Consider the following 15,364-nt stretch of genomic DNA (forward strand, 5'->3'; position numbering starts at 1 on the left):
CTCCTAAATCATCATAAGAGTTGTCTGGAGTGGTGCAAGGTGTCCACTTATATAAGTGTACATCATATATCAGGCCAGCTTCTCACAGGTTCCTTCAAATTAGGTCATGCCATCTCACAGTGATCGCCCTTTTGAAAAGACATTCAATCCAACTGTCTTGTAAAGCAACTAGATTCCTGCTCCAGGGCTCCAAGCAGCTGTCACAGGACTCTCCAAAGGCCCAAATGTCCTGGCGTTTGAACCAGCATGGGTCTCCAACAGCAGGGTCACTAAACTTGAAGGCTCGGTTTGCATTTTCGAGAGCTGATATGCTGGGCCACAACTTGAACCCAACCACTTTCCCATCAGCACTTTCTTTGAATGATTCTATTCAACTGTTGGAAACTGTTGCAATGGCACTTTATGTTTTAGTCTAATGAGCGCTCATATAATAATCTAATTCAAGGGACTTCTAGTAGAAGAAACCGCCATTGTCTCCCTGCAACATCGAGTTCTCACATGTTGTAATACGTTTTCTGCACACAAGCACTTTAAAGGAGAGAGAGAGAGAGAGAGAGAGGTTTAAAATCATTTAGTCTATTTTTATCATCTCCTAGCAATATTGTGCCTACACATGTTAGAACAAGTTGCTCCTAACAAATGCACTTTATTCGAACTGTAGTTTACTTTACATGTACTCGCACATTATGCTAAGTTTTCTGTTCAAACAACAATAGGGGAATCTTTGGTAATAGTGGGTGTTTTAGGAATGATTTGTTTTGGGTGTTATCAATTGGATTTTAAAATTGAACAGGTGTGTATTGCAAAGATGTTAATTAATTTGGCAATAAAGATTATTCATTCATTCACTTGATACCACTGTCTGGGCAAAGGCTGCACCTCAGGTTAACACCCAAACATAGCAATAAGCAACAGAAAGGTGAGAAATCAACCTTTGTAAAGGACCTTCCACTGCGTGGAAACACGTGTCATTGCTATTTCACAAACTTTTAAACTATTTGAGCAATCACTTAATTCCAGGTGCTCTGGATATGCGCAGAGTTGATACTAAGCCTCACTGCGGGGCTTTGACGGATATGTGACATTACAACGCATACCATTACATCGCACGCAGTTGCAACAACAAACTTTACCCCGACTTTCTGTCGGGGGAGCACTGGAAGTTGGAATAAATTAATTTTCAACATCCAAACCCACTGCTACACACCTTTTTCGTTGCAACGGCATGCAATGTAACTGCATGCGTTGTAACGGTTGCGTTGTAAAGGCTGCTTCCTGGCTGTGAGTGATCATGCACACAGCTGGACGGATGCCAACATTGCCTTTCAGGTTCGGAACCGGATGGACAGCTACATGGGCTACCATGGTGTATGAGGCTTTCTGATGTTCACCTATTGGGGTGGGGTGTTATAGCAGGGCTGTGTGTCAAAGCTGTGAGTCATTATGTATACACTTCAGGGCTCTGAGACATGGTGTGCACAGCAAGTATTATGTCTTACTGTAGGTTATGAACATGATGTGCACGCTTGGAAACAGTGGCGTTAAGGACACTTAAGAAGCAGGAAGATGGGAAGCACAAAGTATCGCGGAACCTACGTTTCGAGTGGCCTTAGTGCTTCTGCAAGAAGCCCCCTATCTTCAGACATCACTGTATTTTGAAGGGAAAATAAAGAAGAAAATACAGTGACTGATATTGGTCTTTTAAAAATTGTCTTTTAGTGCTGAGAAGACACTGTTGTGAAAGCTAACACTATATATCCTAAAAGCACCAAGAAGACACAACTGGTAATAATTACCATACTGTAATGAGTACTGTACCATTAAGATTAGAGTTCCCGGATAGTATTTGATGGGCCTGGTTGGTATTTTCATGCACAGACAGGTAAAAAAAAAATACAAAATTATTAAATTCAAGTATGCTCTACTCTTCAAAATATAAACTTGAAGTGACAAAAAAATAAAACAAGAAAATAAAAAGCATTCTAAAGTATCTTTAAACAATTTTAAAGCAAACCGAGTAAGAAATGCCCTGATAAAAAAACCTTTCAGAGGATCCTTCATGAAATGATTACGTTTCGTTTCCTGGACCTTTCCAAATTTTAAAACACGAACAATTAGTCAGTATTTTTCTCTGCTAATGGTCGCAACACTAACTAAGACGGCACTGCTATTAGAAACTTTCAATAGTGGAGTGAGTTCTATAGCATTAAGGCGGTACATATGGAAGAAGCTCGCACTTTGGTGGCAGTCTTACAGCACCAATAAGATACATTTAGCAAGTTGACACTACCAGGGAAACTAAAGTGCTGAAAATATGTTTTCGTGGTATAGGGTCACAATGTGAAGAAATTGCCTTGCCAGGTTTCGTCAAAGAAATTAGAAGTTGTCTCTCCCCAAGAAGGTGCACCACCTCCATCATAACTTCATAATCTTTAATGCATTGGACTACACTCAATGTGTTATTGTCTATGAAAGCTAGTTAAGATATTATCTTAGACTAAGGGACTGATTATGATGTCGGTGTCGGACCCACCAACATCTGCTCCTGCGGTCTGCCTGCTGCATTACGGGTGGATGGACCATACATGGCGCTTCCAACGGGTTCAAGCAGCCCGTTGGTGCGTTGGAATAACAACATACTCCTCTAATGATGGCGGCTCCGATGTAATTTTCCAAAAGGATGTCAGAAAATGGCCTTTCCTCCTGGCCTTCAACTATGGGGCCTGGGGGGGGGGCACTAAACGTCCCTGCACCGTGAAGTGCCTGCCACACGGTGCAGGAATGTTTACAAACATCCAGTTTGCTATGGCAGCTTGTGCTGCTGGCCTTTTCCGCCCACCACACAAGCTGCCAAAGCAAAATGGATGTTTTCGACCGCCTTATGGGCGGTCACATCCTAATTGTGAGGTCGAAACATCAGACCTATGGTCAGATGGTTCCAGACGGATATGGTGTCGGGCGGACACAAGTCTGCCTGACATTGTAATCAGGGCATTAGTCTTCGTTCGTGTACACATTGTGAAGAGGACCCTTTCTGGTGTAAAATTTCACTCAAAAATGTCATGAGTCCTGACATTTAACACTCTTCTGCAGAAAATCATCCATAATAACAGGCAACTTATCTGATGATTCCTTCCTGGACATTTTTTACCCTCCCAAGACAGAAGTAGATTCAGCACTCTATTCCCAACCCATAATTCTCAATATCTTATTTCTGGGTGGAAGGAGAGCTGGACACCTCTCAGTGGTTTCGTGACCATTTGCACTCCCCAACCTCATCCCATCCACTGGCATGTGACAAGCTGATATGGCTGAACGAAAAGTAATTACCGAATTATAAGCCAGTCTTTATGTAACCAGCTCTCACAACAAAATCAATATTTGAACAAGTTCACTTACCATGGAATCCTTATCCTGTGACACACACCAGCTGAACCATCTTTTGCAGGCTGACGAGTATTGCTTGACAGTGTTCTAGGCCAAAGATTACCTAATTAATTCCTCAGCTCATTTCAAAATGCCAGGGACTTTCCATCACCCCCAACAATCCTACATGCTATTACGCGCAAGGATCCCTCTGATGCCAATTTGTATGGAAAGTCTTCCGGAATCAGAAAAAGGTTCCAATGCTGGGGTAGAGGGTCTGGACAATGCCAAGAAAGTTCCATCAGAATCGGACACCAGACTTGCGATAGCCAATTTGGAGTGATGAGTACCTCGTCTGTGTTCTGCCTCCGGACTGGAGCTGAAGTACTTGTAAACATTGCACATGTCTGGAATGCATACCCTCTCCTGACTCCAGTCCTGTATGAAAGCATATGGCAACTGCTCCTGGTTCTGTCCTCCAACTAAAAATCTCTGGATCTGGAAATCTAACCTCGATGTGAAGAGGTCCACAGAAAACCGACCCCATCTGCCCTCTATTCATCTGAACACCACTGTATCAAATTTCCACAGACTTGAGTTCTGAAGATGCCTTGGCTGTCAAGCTGGCCCAACATTCTTCACTTGCAAAAGGTATGCTGGTTTCATTACCATTTATTTTTCCAAGCAGAAAAGCCAAAAATCCTTTACAGGTCCGCCAATATCTTGGACTTTGTTCCTCCCAAATGTGTGATGTAGCGAACTGCAGAGATGTTGTCCATCAACACTTTGAGTCTTTGGAGAACCTTGTAGTGCAGGGGTACCGGGAAGATGCCTTGGATCGATGATGACAGAAGGCCACTAATCTTGCAGTCTGCCATAGTGTGGTTCTGGGTTCTGCCAATGTCCTTCTAAAATCTTGTTGTACTTTCACCAGAAAATTTAGGGTTTTCTTTATAGAGTTTATTACGTACCCCAAGATAGCGTCTTGTGAGGGTATCATTATTCATTTCTTCATGTCATAAAGGCTAGTCATTGTAGCAGTGTGAACAACGCCCAGAGGTAAACTCTTGCAGCATTTATCCATTAAGGATGTCGTCTACATAGACAATAAGTGCTAGAAATTGGGTTTCTGGTTGGCAGAGGTATGCACCCTGTCCAAGCAGGAACCACAATTCTAGTCAGGGTAAGTCACAAACACTCACTAAATCAACCAGTGCTCACCTCCTGGTAGCTTGACACAGAACAGTCAGGCTTAATTTAGGCAAAGTGTAAAGTATTTGTTTAACACTTATAACAGTGTAAGCACCATGCAAAAAAATTCCACACCTGGTAAATCCAATAAGTAGAACCGGAGGTGTTAGGAATGGGTGGTCTCTAGTTGGCAGAGGGAGGTACCTTTGTTCAAATAGGGCCCCTTGCTTCTAGTCAGGGTACGGGGGATACACACTTTTAGATAACCCCTGCTCATCCCCTGGGTAGCTTAGCACAAGCAGACAGGCATATCCCAAAGGCACTGTGTAAAGTATTTGTACTCAAAACACACAGTAATACAGTGATAACACCACAAATGGACACCAAACCAGTTTAGAAAAAATAAAGCATCTTTATCTAAACTCAACAAGAACAAAACAAAAAAAATCCAACATACAAGTAATAAGAATATGACTTTAAAAATGTTTCAAGTAACTGGGTACATAGAAAACTATGGATGCGTGATTTCTTACAAAGAACCTGTAGATGCGTCAAAATTTATAAGGTCAAACAACCGCAGAGATAGGAAGCGTCGAGAAACAAAGAGATGCATCAGTTCCTGAGCTCATGGGGCGGTGATGCAACAGTTCTGTTGCATGCAGGAGAGGTGATGCGTCGAATCCGGTCTGTAGGGGGAAGTGATGCGTCGACTCCAAGACGATTCTGGTCTGAGGGTGACGCGTAGGAAGAACTTGCAACCTAGGTACGATGCGTGGAAATTCGGGAAGCGTTGGCGATCAATGTGGCGGCCTCGAGTGGTACTGCGTCGGTTTCTTCAGCCGTGCTCCTTCCATGCGTCGGTTCTTTCAGCGGCGACAGGTGCTGCGCCGGTTTTGGCAGTGGTGCGGTGATGCGTGAAGATTCGTCTCGCACAGCGGTGCTGTGTCAGAAAAGCAGCCACAAGAAGAGTGATGCATTGATTTCTTCAGTTCTTCCAGCTCCGAAACAGCAGTAACAACCTCCAGAAGCCCAGAACTGGATCAGGCACCTCCTGGCAGGTCAGAACTCTTAGCAAGAGAGTTCAGGGGAGTTGGGGATGAAGTCTTTGAGTCCCTGATACTTCAGAAAAGGAGGCCAGCACACACAGGCCGTTGGAGATCTTCTTCAAACAGGTTCAAAGCAAAGTTCCAGTCTTTGTCCTCTCCTTGGCAGAAACAGCAACTGCTGGCCAACCCCACAAAGGGGCAGTACTCCTTCTCACAGCTCTTCAGCTCTTCTCCTTTGCAAAGGTTCCTCTTGAGTCCAGAAGTAATCTAAAGTTCTGGGGTTTAGGTCTAATACTTATACCCCAAAATGTCTTTGTTCTCTTTGTGCAAGGGTCTCTGAGCCCGGTCCAACCCAGTTCTTTCCTCACTGGTGCAGTAGTATGACCACAGTGGGTGGAGACAGCATTGTGCAAGGGAGACAGGCCCTATTCAGGTGCGATGAAATCTCCTCCCACTACTCTAAATTCAGCGAAGGTTTATTCAGCTCAGCTCTGAGTCATCCAGGAAGGGCCAGGCACACCTCAACGCCCCCCCAGTGGTTGTCTACAGTGAATGCACATCCCTAGCCCCTGTCAATCCAAAACCAGACAGTTAATACACAAACAGGCAGATACACACAGAATGGTTAAACAAGAACATGCCTACTTTCTAAAAGTGGTATTTTCAAACACACAATTTAAAAATTATCTTTACTAAAAGATGTGTTATTAAATTCTGAGTTCCGAGAGCTTACACTTTATTTTTCTATCTTATCCCAATGGGAAGTTATACTTGTAAAATGTTACAAAGTATCTCCCATTCTATACTATGGGGCAGATAGCCTTTCAATAGTGAAAAACGAAACTGGCAGTATTTCACTATCAGGACATGTCACACGCACCAGTACATGTCCTACCTTTCACATACTCTGCATTCTGCCCATTGGGGTACCTTAGGCCTGCCATAGGGGTGCCTCACATGTAAAAAAAAAAAAGGTAAGGTTGGGGCCTGGCAAGTGGGAGCACTTGCCAAGTAGACATGGCAGTTAACAAACTGCTCACAGACACTGCAGTGGCAGGTCTGAGATCCCTTTTCAGGGCTACTCATGTTGGTGGCACAATCAGTGCTGCAGGCCCACTAGTAGCATTTGATTTACAGGCCCTGGCACACTTCAGTGCACTTTACTAGGGAATTACCAGTAAATCAAATATGCCAATCAGGGAGAACCAATTGTAATAACAATTTACACAGGGAGCACTCGCACTTTGACACTGATCAGTAGAGGCAAAGTGCCCAAAGCATCTAAGCCAGAAAAAACAAAATCCAGCACAGCATCAAAAATACAGGAGGTAGAGGCAAACAGCCAGGGGAAACCACGCCAAAGATGACAAGTCTAACAGGAGGTATGAATTTGTAAAGAATAAACTGAAATGTAGTGCTTAAAAGCATAAAGAGCCAACCAGGGCTATCTGGTCGCATACCAGCCCTGGCCCACAGCAAAGAACCTTATTTGCGTTGCCGCAGAGGAAGTTGTGAGGAGTAGAGGAGGTGATGCGTCGCCAACGATCCTTAGGATGTAGGTGATGCATCGGCTCCAAGCAGTGCAAAGTCGAACATGTTTCGGAAATGGAGGTGATGTGCTGCGCAGTCGGCGATGTGATACACTCGATCCTCGCAGCGATTTATCATTGTCAATGGAGATGCACCAGTTCCGAGTGGCGCAACGGCGTTGATGCGTGCATTTTGGTTGGTGTATCACTTTATACCCACTTCCAGGGGGACAGGACTAGATTGGCACCACTTGGCAGGGCAAGACTCTCAAATTGCAGAGTCCAGGTGCTGCAGCAGGGTGGTTGGAGGTCCTTGATGTCCCTGAGACTTCAGAACAGGAGGCAGGCCAGCTAGCACTTGGAGTCACTCTGGGTTCCAGTGATGCAAGTCCAGTCCTTCTCACCCAGACAAGGAGGGCAGCAGGCAGGTCAGCACAGCACAGCAGAAAAGTAATTCTTTCAGAGCAGCAGTCCAGCAGAGCTGCAGTCCTTTAGCATAACTGCAGTCCTTCTTCCTGGCAGAATCTTCACAGGGCCAGAAGTGTACTGAAGTGGTAAGGTCAGATGTCCGGTTCTTATACCAAGTAGTGCAAACACAAGGAGATGATGGATGGAGTGCTGAAACTTTTCAGACACTTACCCTAGTCACAGATCTGGGTTGAATTTATCATTGTTCTTTAGCTCACTTCACCAACCCAGTTCAGACCCAGCCATGTGCAAATCACTCTTGACCCTGTTCCTCATGGGAACAGTCCAGCTCGAGCTGCCAAGCCAGGTCTTCCCTGGACTGGAAACAAGCATCCAGGGACCGGTTTCAGGGTAACACACCTCCTCAGCCAGGCTAGCTTGAATCCAGAGGCAAAGTGAGCAAGGGACCCAAGTCTGGGCCTACACTGCCAACTTAGGGCGAGCAAAGCAAACACAAGGAGATGATGGATGGAGTGCTGAAACTTTTCAGACACTCGCCTCCAGTCACAGATCTGACAAAAAGGCGCCCCCCCAACCTCATTTTTAAAATAGCCCAGGGGAAGTGCTGGTCCCCGGGGGTCTGAGTGGACCCCCTGCAATATTTGATATAGGAGCTCCGCTGAAGGGGTTGGTGGTCCCCGGGGCATAATTAAGCCCCAGGAGGGGGCCCCCGTGTCCCCTCCTTTAACTGCATGCATCCACCAGGACTTGGCCCACCCGAACGCTAAACCTTACAGGAGCGCTGGAGCTTGCGACCTGGGTGTGGATATCAACTTGCATAGAACTAGCATTTGCTCTTCTCGCTTGTTACAAAGTGATCCAATGCTGCTTTGCCCCAGAGAAAGAAGATCCTGTCCACGGTCAACTGATCCAGCTCCCACTCTTGGCAGCTGTACTTGGTTCTGTTGAACATGTCTGTTAAGAAATTGTTTGTCCTGGGAACATGTTCGGCCAGCAGAGTTATCTTGCGAGTTTTCAGCCAGCTCCAGATTTCTTGAGCTTCTTTGGAAAAGAGTCAGCTTGTCCACGTAATGCAGGCTGGTCTTATTTTCTGTGTGAGCCAGCACTGAAGATCCTGCAATGCTTGGTAGCAAAGCTTGGAGACTGAGATAGATGGCTTTGAGCTCCAGGCAATGGATATGCATGCTCTTCTGGAGCGGAGACCACTTTCCGTGAATTTGCAGGTCCTGCAGATGATCACCCCAGCCCTCTAGGGAGGTATCCGTATTTATAACGAAGTTGGGTTGAGGCAACAACGTGAGACCCTCTGACAGGTGGGGTGTCTTATACCACCAGGCTAGTGCTTCTCTCAAACATGGTGTGGTCTTCACCAGGTCCTCAAATGATCCCTGTTTGAATCCATTGTTTTGTAGCTCTTCCTGTAAGGGTCTCATTTTCAGGCATGTGAGAGGGACCAGATTGATCACTGAGGACATCTTGCCCGGAAGTGATCTGAACAGACACACTGAAACAGACTTTTTCTGGATAGTTTGAGAGCCAGTTCCTTGAGCCTTCGTTGCCAGTCCTGGCACAGAAAGGCTTTGTCTTGGAAAGTATCTAAGGCTGCGCCCACGAACATTATCCTCTTGGATGGAGTAGTTGATGATTTCTGGTAATTTACTGTGAGACCTAATTTGTGAAATAACTTTAGGCAAGCCTCTGTTGCCTTGGGCGCTTTAGATGCTATTGGTGCTTTTATTAGCTAGTCGTCTAGGTAGGCGAATACCTGGTGACCATCCTTCCTGAAAGAGACCACCACAGGGGCTAGACAGTAGGTCAAAATGTGGTAAGCTGATTTGAGGCTAAATAGGAGGATTTTGAACTGGTAATGGGTGCCGGCTACAGTGAAGAGTAGGTATTTGCGATTTGGGGATGTGTAAGGATGCATCCTGTAAATGCAGAGTTGTCATGTGGCTTAGGAGATGCAAGATGTCAGAGAGGGTGACCATGTAAAAGGATTGTTTCCATAGATACTTGTTTAACTTTCAGAGGTCGAAGATGGGTCACCATTCCCCTGTTTTCTTTTTGATTATTGAAAAATAAAAAAATCCATGACCGTCTGAGGATGGGAACCTTTTTGTATTGCTCCTTTTGCTAGCAGGGGGGGGGGCTTCCTTTCTGAGTAAGTGAAGATGAGGTTGGTGCGCCTCCTCTGGTACAGTTACTGGCGGCCTCTCAACGAACTCCAAGGTATGATCATAGGTGACAAGATCTAATACCCATCTGTCTGATGTTATTGCCCACCATTGCTGGTGGTAGTTGATCATTTTTGCACCCAGAGTTTCTGAAGGGAGGGGAGTGGCTGGCACATGGTTGAGGTCACTGTTTGTGGCTGTTGTCTTGACCCTCGGGGGTTTGTTTCCTTCTAGGCCCTTGTTTGTTGTATGCTGCCGTGGGTGGTTGGTGATAGGGCTGTTATTGGTAAGAGGACCTATATTGTAATTGGAAGAGTTGGTACTGTTGGAAGCGCTGGTATTCTCCTCTGTACATTCCACATGCTCCTCAAAGGGACAGCTTACGAAACTGTAAAGTGCCTAGAAATTTAGCTGTGTCTGTTTTGATGGGTAGCAGAGCATCATCTATCAGATGAGATGCGGTCATCTTTTTGCAAGATCTTTCTTGCCTCTGGTTTTCTGTCTTCCGGCACCAGTTTGCTGAGGGCACTCATATCAAACCACATCTGTCTGTCATAATGACCAAAGATCTCCTGTGAGTTGACTGCATGAACCGTGATGGCAGACATGGTGGAGAATCTCTTTCCCATACTGTCCAAGCGTCTACCCTACTTGTCTGGCGGAGCAGAGATAGGAGTGGAGGGGATCTTAGAACGGCGTTGAGCCACTTGTGAAATTACAAAGTCTGGCTTGGGATGCCCTATAAAGCAAGCAGGAGAGTCTTCAGGGGCCTTGTATTTCTTATCTATACACAGCAAAACTGCCACTGCAGTTGCTGTATTCCTCATAATCTGTGTGCCCTCTTCCCATATGTAGTCTACAATGGGGATTGCTTTGACCAATTTCCTTGTTCGCTCTTTAAAATCATAGAGAAAGCAGTCAGATTGCTTGACTGATATTGGCAATTGGAATCTTGTCACAGTCCTCTCCATCAAATTGTGAATTTGGTAATCATCCCATTCGTCATAGGCAGGCTGGTTGTCCAGAAGTTCTCCCTCCTCCTTGTCATCATCTGATGATGAAGGATCGTCCCTCGGGGAGATGCTGCTATGTTCACTGCAGGTGTCATCCTGGGTATTATAGGTGGAGGGATGGGCCTTAGGAGATGGAGGTTGAGCAATGGGCTGTTCTTGTGGAGGTTCAAGAAACCTTTTATTGTAGTCCTTCAGCATTGCCTGGAGGTCTTGAAACAGAGACATAGGCACATGAACCACACCCTCTCAAGAAGGGGTTACCATAATGCTGGTACTGCTCCCCCATAATGTCTAGGCTTGTCAGGATATCGTGCCTGTGGGTTGTAATATTCTCCATAAAACTGTTCCTCTTCCTCACCCTCTTCGTCCTGGAATTTTACATGGAGTTTGGATGGGCTGTCTTGAAAGGGTCGTCATCCTCCGACTCCTACATGTCCAGAAGATGGCTTGGGAGAAGACGAGATACCTTGCTGGGTGAGGTATGCTCAGGTAAGAGGGAAGTGTTTTTAACTTTTAGTGTTTTCGACATCATCGCTGAGCCGATGGAAGTAGGCAGTAACGGCTGGGGTTGCTGAGTGTCTTTCAGCATTATCAGTGTCATTCCCGTCGGCGACGCTGTCATTTATGGAAGCGTTTACGTAGCTGTTGACCGAACCCTCGCCAACGATATCTTTGTCAATGGGATCGACACTGATGTGTAGATGGAAGGCATTGGCAATGTCGTTGTAAACTAGACTGTGGTAACCGTCCTCGTCGATGATGTAGCTCTTGACAATGAGGTTACCGTCGACTGGAGTTTTAGAGCAGCTTTATGCTTCGTCATCAACGGTTCTGAAGAAAGCTTTGGAGGATGAGTTTCAGTTTAAAAGATGGAGTACTGGACACAGACCTGGCATCCACGTGAAGCCCTTACTTTCCACATGTCTTGCAGGGACTGAAGAGCCCTTCTCAGATGCCTCAGACATGTTAGGAGTAGCAGTAGTCCAAAAACTGGCTTGAAGAAAACTGAACAGAGCTCAGGTAGACTCCATTCACACAACGTGCCGTAGGAAATCTGAGGAATTCAGCCTCTCTTGTGAGTATTCTAGAGCGTGCTATTGTCTGTTTGGCTGAAGTTTGGTCCTTTTTTTTTTTTAAAGGACATAGATAGGCAATTAAAGTGATTGTTCACTGCCATTATAGCCTGTGATATTGATACATACTGCTTTATTATGGTACTGTGTGACCCCTACTTCGACAACGGGGAATTATTAAAGCATGTGAACCTATGAAAGATCAAATACTGGAGAAGTTTATGTTGTGCTGCTGGAGAAATAAACGAAGAAAGTAAAGCATAATCTTCGCTTCTGGTCCTGGCATAAAATTACTGTAATGATAATTGCAGTAAGATAATTATGTAACCTGGCTCTTCACAGCGGTTCTGAAAATTTCCTCTGTATGAAGAGCTTGTGCACAGCGCCTGCCTGCTTTAATCCCAAGGGCATTCCAGGAGGTCTCTGGCATCCCAGCAGGTAGGAACTTCACACCGTCTCACTTTATGGGTAAGTTTTTTCTTACAACTCCTTTCAACAGAAGAGCAGGGCCGGCTTTTGGCATTGGTGAGCTGGGCACAGGTCCATGGCCTCTACAGTTATATAGGTGCACATGTAAATCACCTCCTGAGCTGCCATGCAATGATTTCAACTCAGGACGCCGTTCTGTTCATTACCTCTGGAATGCAAGCTCTATTCATTTTGATATCCTCCCTCTAATTACCTTTCTCACAGCCGCCTTTCATTCTCCCTCCCTCCCATGGACTCTCGCCTCACCTCCAGTTTAATAACTGAATAGGAGGTTAAGGTGAAGTAACAATGGGGCAAATGTGTGCTAACAGGATGTTCACTGGCCTGAGGTATTCAACCTGGACTGACCAGTGAGCACAAAAGGGCCCCCACCAGGATCCCCAATGGGAGGTTGTAGTTATGGAAAAGTGGGGAAGATGGATCAGGTGGGTCGCCAAATGTAGTTTTGCCCAGGACGCTGACTGATGAAAGACCGGCCCTGCAGAAGAGCGATATAATTGCCTTAATATAATTACAGTTAATGCCATTACAGTGGCCAGCTTTTGAGAGTGCTCCTCAAAGCAACTCTCCTGAGCTCTGACTAATTTTTTTTAACCTGCGGAGCAACCCTTATTTCACTCCTTAGACGAATTAAACCCTAATAGATTTTCGGCTATTCTGGCTTTCATTGGAATTTTCCACTGCGACTGGCATTCTACAGCATTGGAAAGACCCTGATGGAACAGGATCACACTGCTAGGATCCTACAGCGCCGAGAAGACATTGCTGGGGATAAAAACTTGCAGTGCTGGAATCCTATTACACTGAAAAAGACCTCCTCCTCATTGCTCGATACATGACACTTCTAGAGACTAGTATGAAGAGTCCAAAGCTCTGTTACCTTACCTGTGTGAGATGTCACACTTTACCAGGATGGTGGTATTTTGGGGGTGCTTCCGATCCTTTTCATCCGACGCTGGGACACTATGAAGAGGTGGGGTAGTTCTGATCTAGGGCAGGTTTTGATGGGCAGGCTATTGGAACCCCTCCAGAATCTTTGCATTTGTTCAAATTTACATTCATGGGTTTTTGGTGTATAGCGCACACTTCAAATTGAATTGCCTCTAGACGCTCCATAATGCTTGACAGTTTAATGAACCGAGTCCCACGCCTATGCCTGAAGTCTTTCACACAGTATCACACAATTTGTTCAGATGAAAAACTAGGATTTCACCCTAAGTCACATGGTTCCGAGGTCTGCCATTTTAGATGTGTATCTTCTCTCCCTCCAAGCAACAGTCCCACAGAATCACAAATGCCTCCAGAATGTAATGGACGATATTGAAACCTTTTGGAAATTAGCACAACCAGGTGCACATGGGGTGAATCTGATATTTTTTGTTTGCAAGGGATTCGCTGGCAATACTGGAGTTTCTGTAAAACAAACAGCAACTCGAAAGAGAACATTTTCAGAATGCGTCACTTATATTTTAATTAAAGTATATCAAATTAACAGAAATCCTTTCGAGCTTTCTCTAAGTATTCCTTTTATTTTCAATTGGTCAGGAGGTGCTTCTCTATATGAGACGCATAATAATTGCTCTGTGAATCAGTACAAATCTCCCTTAAAAAAAGTGCACAGTTTGAAGAAACATACAGTCTAAGGCCAGGTAATTGCCCGCTATTTGTCTGTTAGGTGGTCTTTACTGAAGCATGAGGCTTCGGGGTATTTCCTTTTATGTGTGTAACAACAAAAACCCAAACTGTCAGCAAATCTGACCGGCAGCTCATTTCCCTATTAATCCACTAGTAAATCACTGGGTATAAAGCCCTCTGACATTCATAGTTACCAAGGCCGTCCATGGAGAGTTACTCTAGTACCTTAAAACCAATTAATCAGGGCTCAGCGTTCACATAAGGTGACCTTAAGCAGCAGCCTTGGGGCACCACCTAGTGGCAGCACCAAATTACTACAAACGTGCATGTGAAGTGCTCCAGTAGGCCAAATTAGTTTCTTTCTCAGTTGCTGAAGATCTTTGTAAAGTTCATGATAAGTTGCACATTACTTAAGTGGAGTGTGCAACTCTGCAGCTTCATGAAAATTAACAGGACCACTCCTTTTTTTCCTAAAAAACAAACTTGTTCACCTGGGAATTATAATCAGATCTGTAAATCACGAGAACCACCAGGCGTTCGGGCCTATTAGGACAAGACACATTTTGACTTCTCTTCTCTGAATGACTTCCCTAAACTGGCCCAGTCACGTCAAGGACTCACACACCAAGCCAGACTTGGCGGGAGAAAGGAAAGTCCAAGTAATTGTGGCGGGCTGCAGAGACAGCACACAGTGTACAACTGAGTCACAGAAATGCGGCTTGCAAGCCTGACTCAGCTGAAAGCACCCAAAGGCACAGTGGTATGAAATGTGAACTTGAAGGTGCAGAATACTGCCTTAAAGGGAGGTAATATCTACCTGCTCCCTGCCTTACTCCAAAAAGACCAGGTTAAGCTCTGATAGTCCCAGTGAACAGGAACTTCCATCCCAAAGGTTGAATGGGACCCCTTGGGCCAGTTCCATCCTACTAATACAAAACCATTTTAGCCTGCTTTCCCAAGGACTAGGGTGAGGATTCTGTATGTTGTGTTTGTCAGTCTCATTCCCTCCCACCGAGGAGGCTTGTTGGCGTTGACTGGCCATATCCACATTTTAGCAATAATATGTATGTATAACATATTATACAGCTAACCTATACGTAGATTAAAGTGTATATGGGGGGCTGTGTTTTTCTATCGTAATACTTATATAGCTCAGTATGCAAAAGTGATTATCGGGAAGGTGCATCTAAGTGTTTAACAATTTACTTAGATACAAAAAAGAAGAAAAAACATCATATATGTGTATCTCTGCACAACAAATATGTAGCTGTCCGAGAATGTAAATATTACTACATGTATACATATGGGTGTTTATATAGTAGAATTTGTGCATTGCACATAAAAGTGCATAATTGTAATGTTTTTGTGTGCTGCATGTGTACATATGGCTATATATTTCGATTTGTGGATATGTCTCTA

Source organism: Triturus cristatus, chromosome 12 (assembly GCF_964204655.1).
Source record: "Triturus cristatus chromosome 12, aTriCri1.1, whole genome shotgun sequence".
NCBI lineage: Eukaryota > Metazoa > Chordata > Amphibia > Caudata > Salamandridae > Triturus > Triturus cristatus.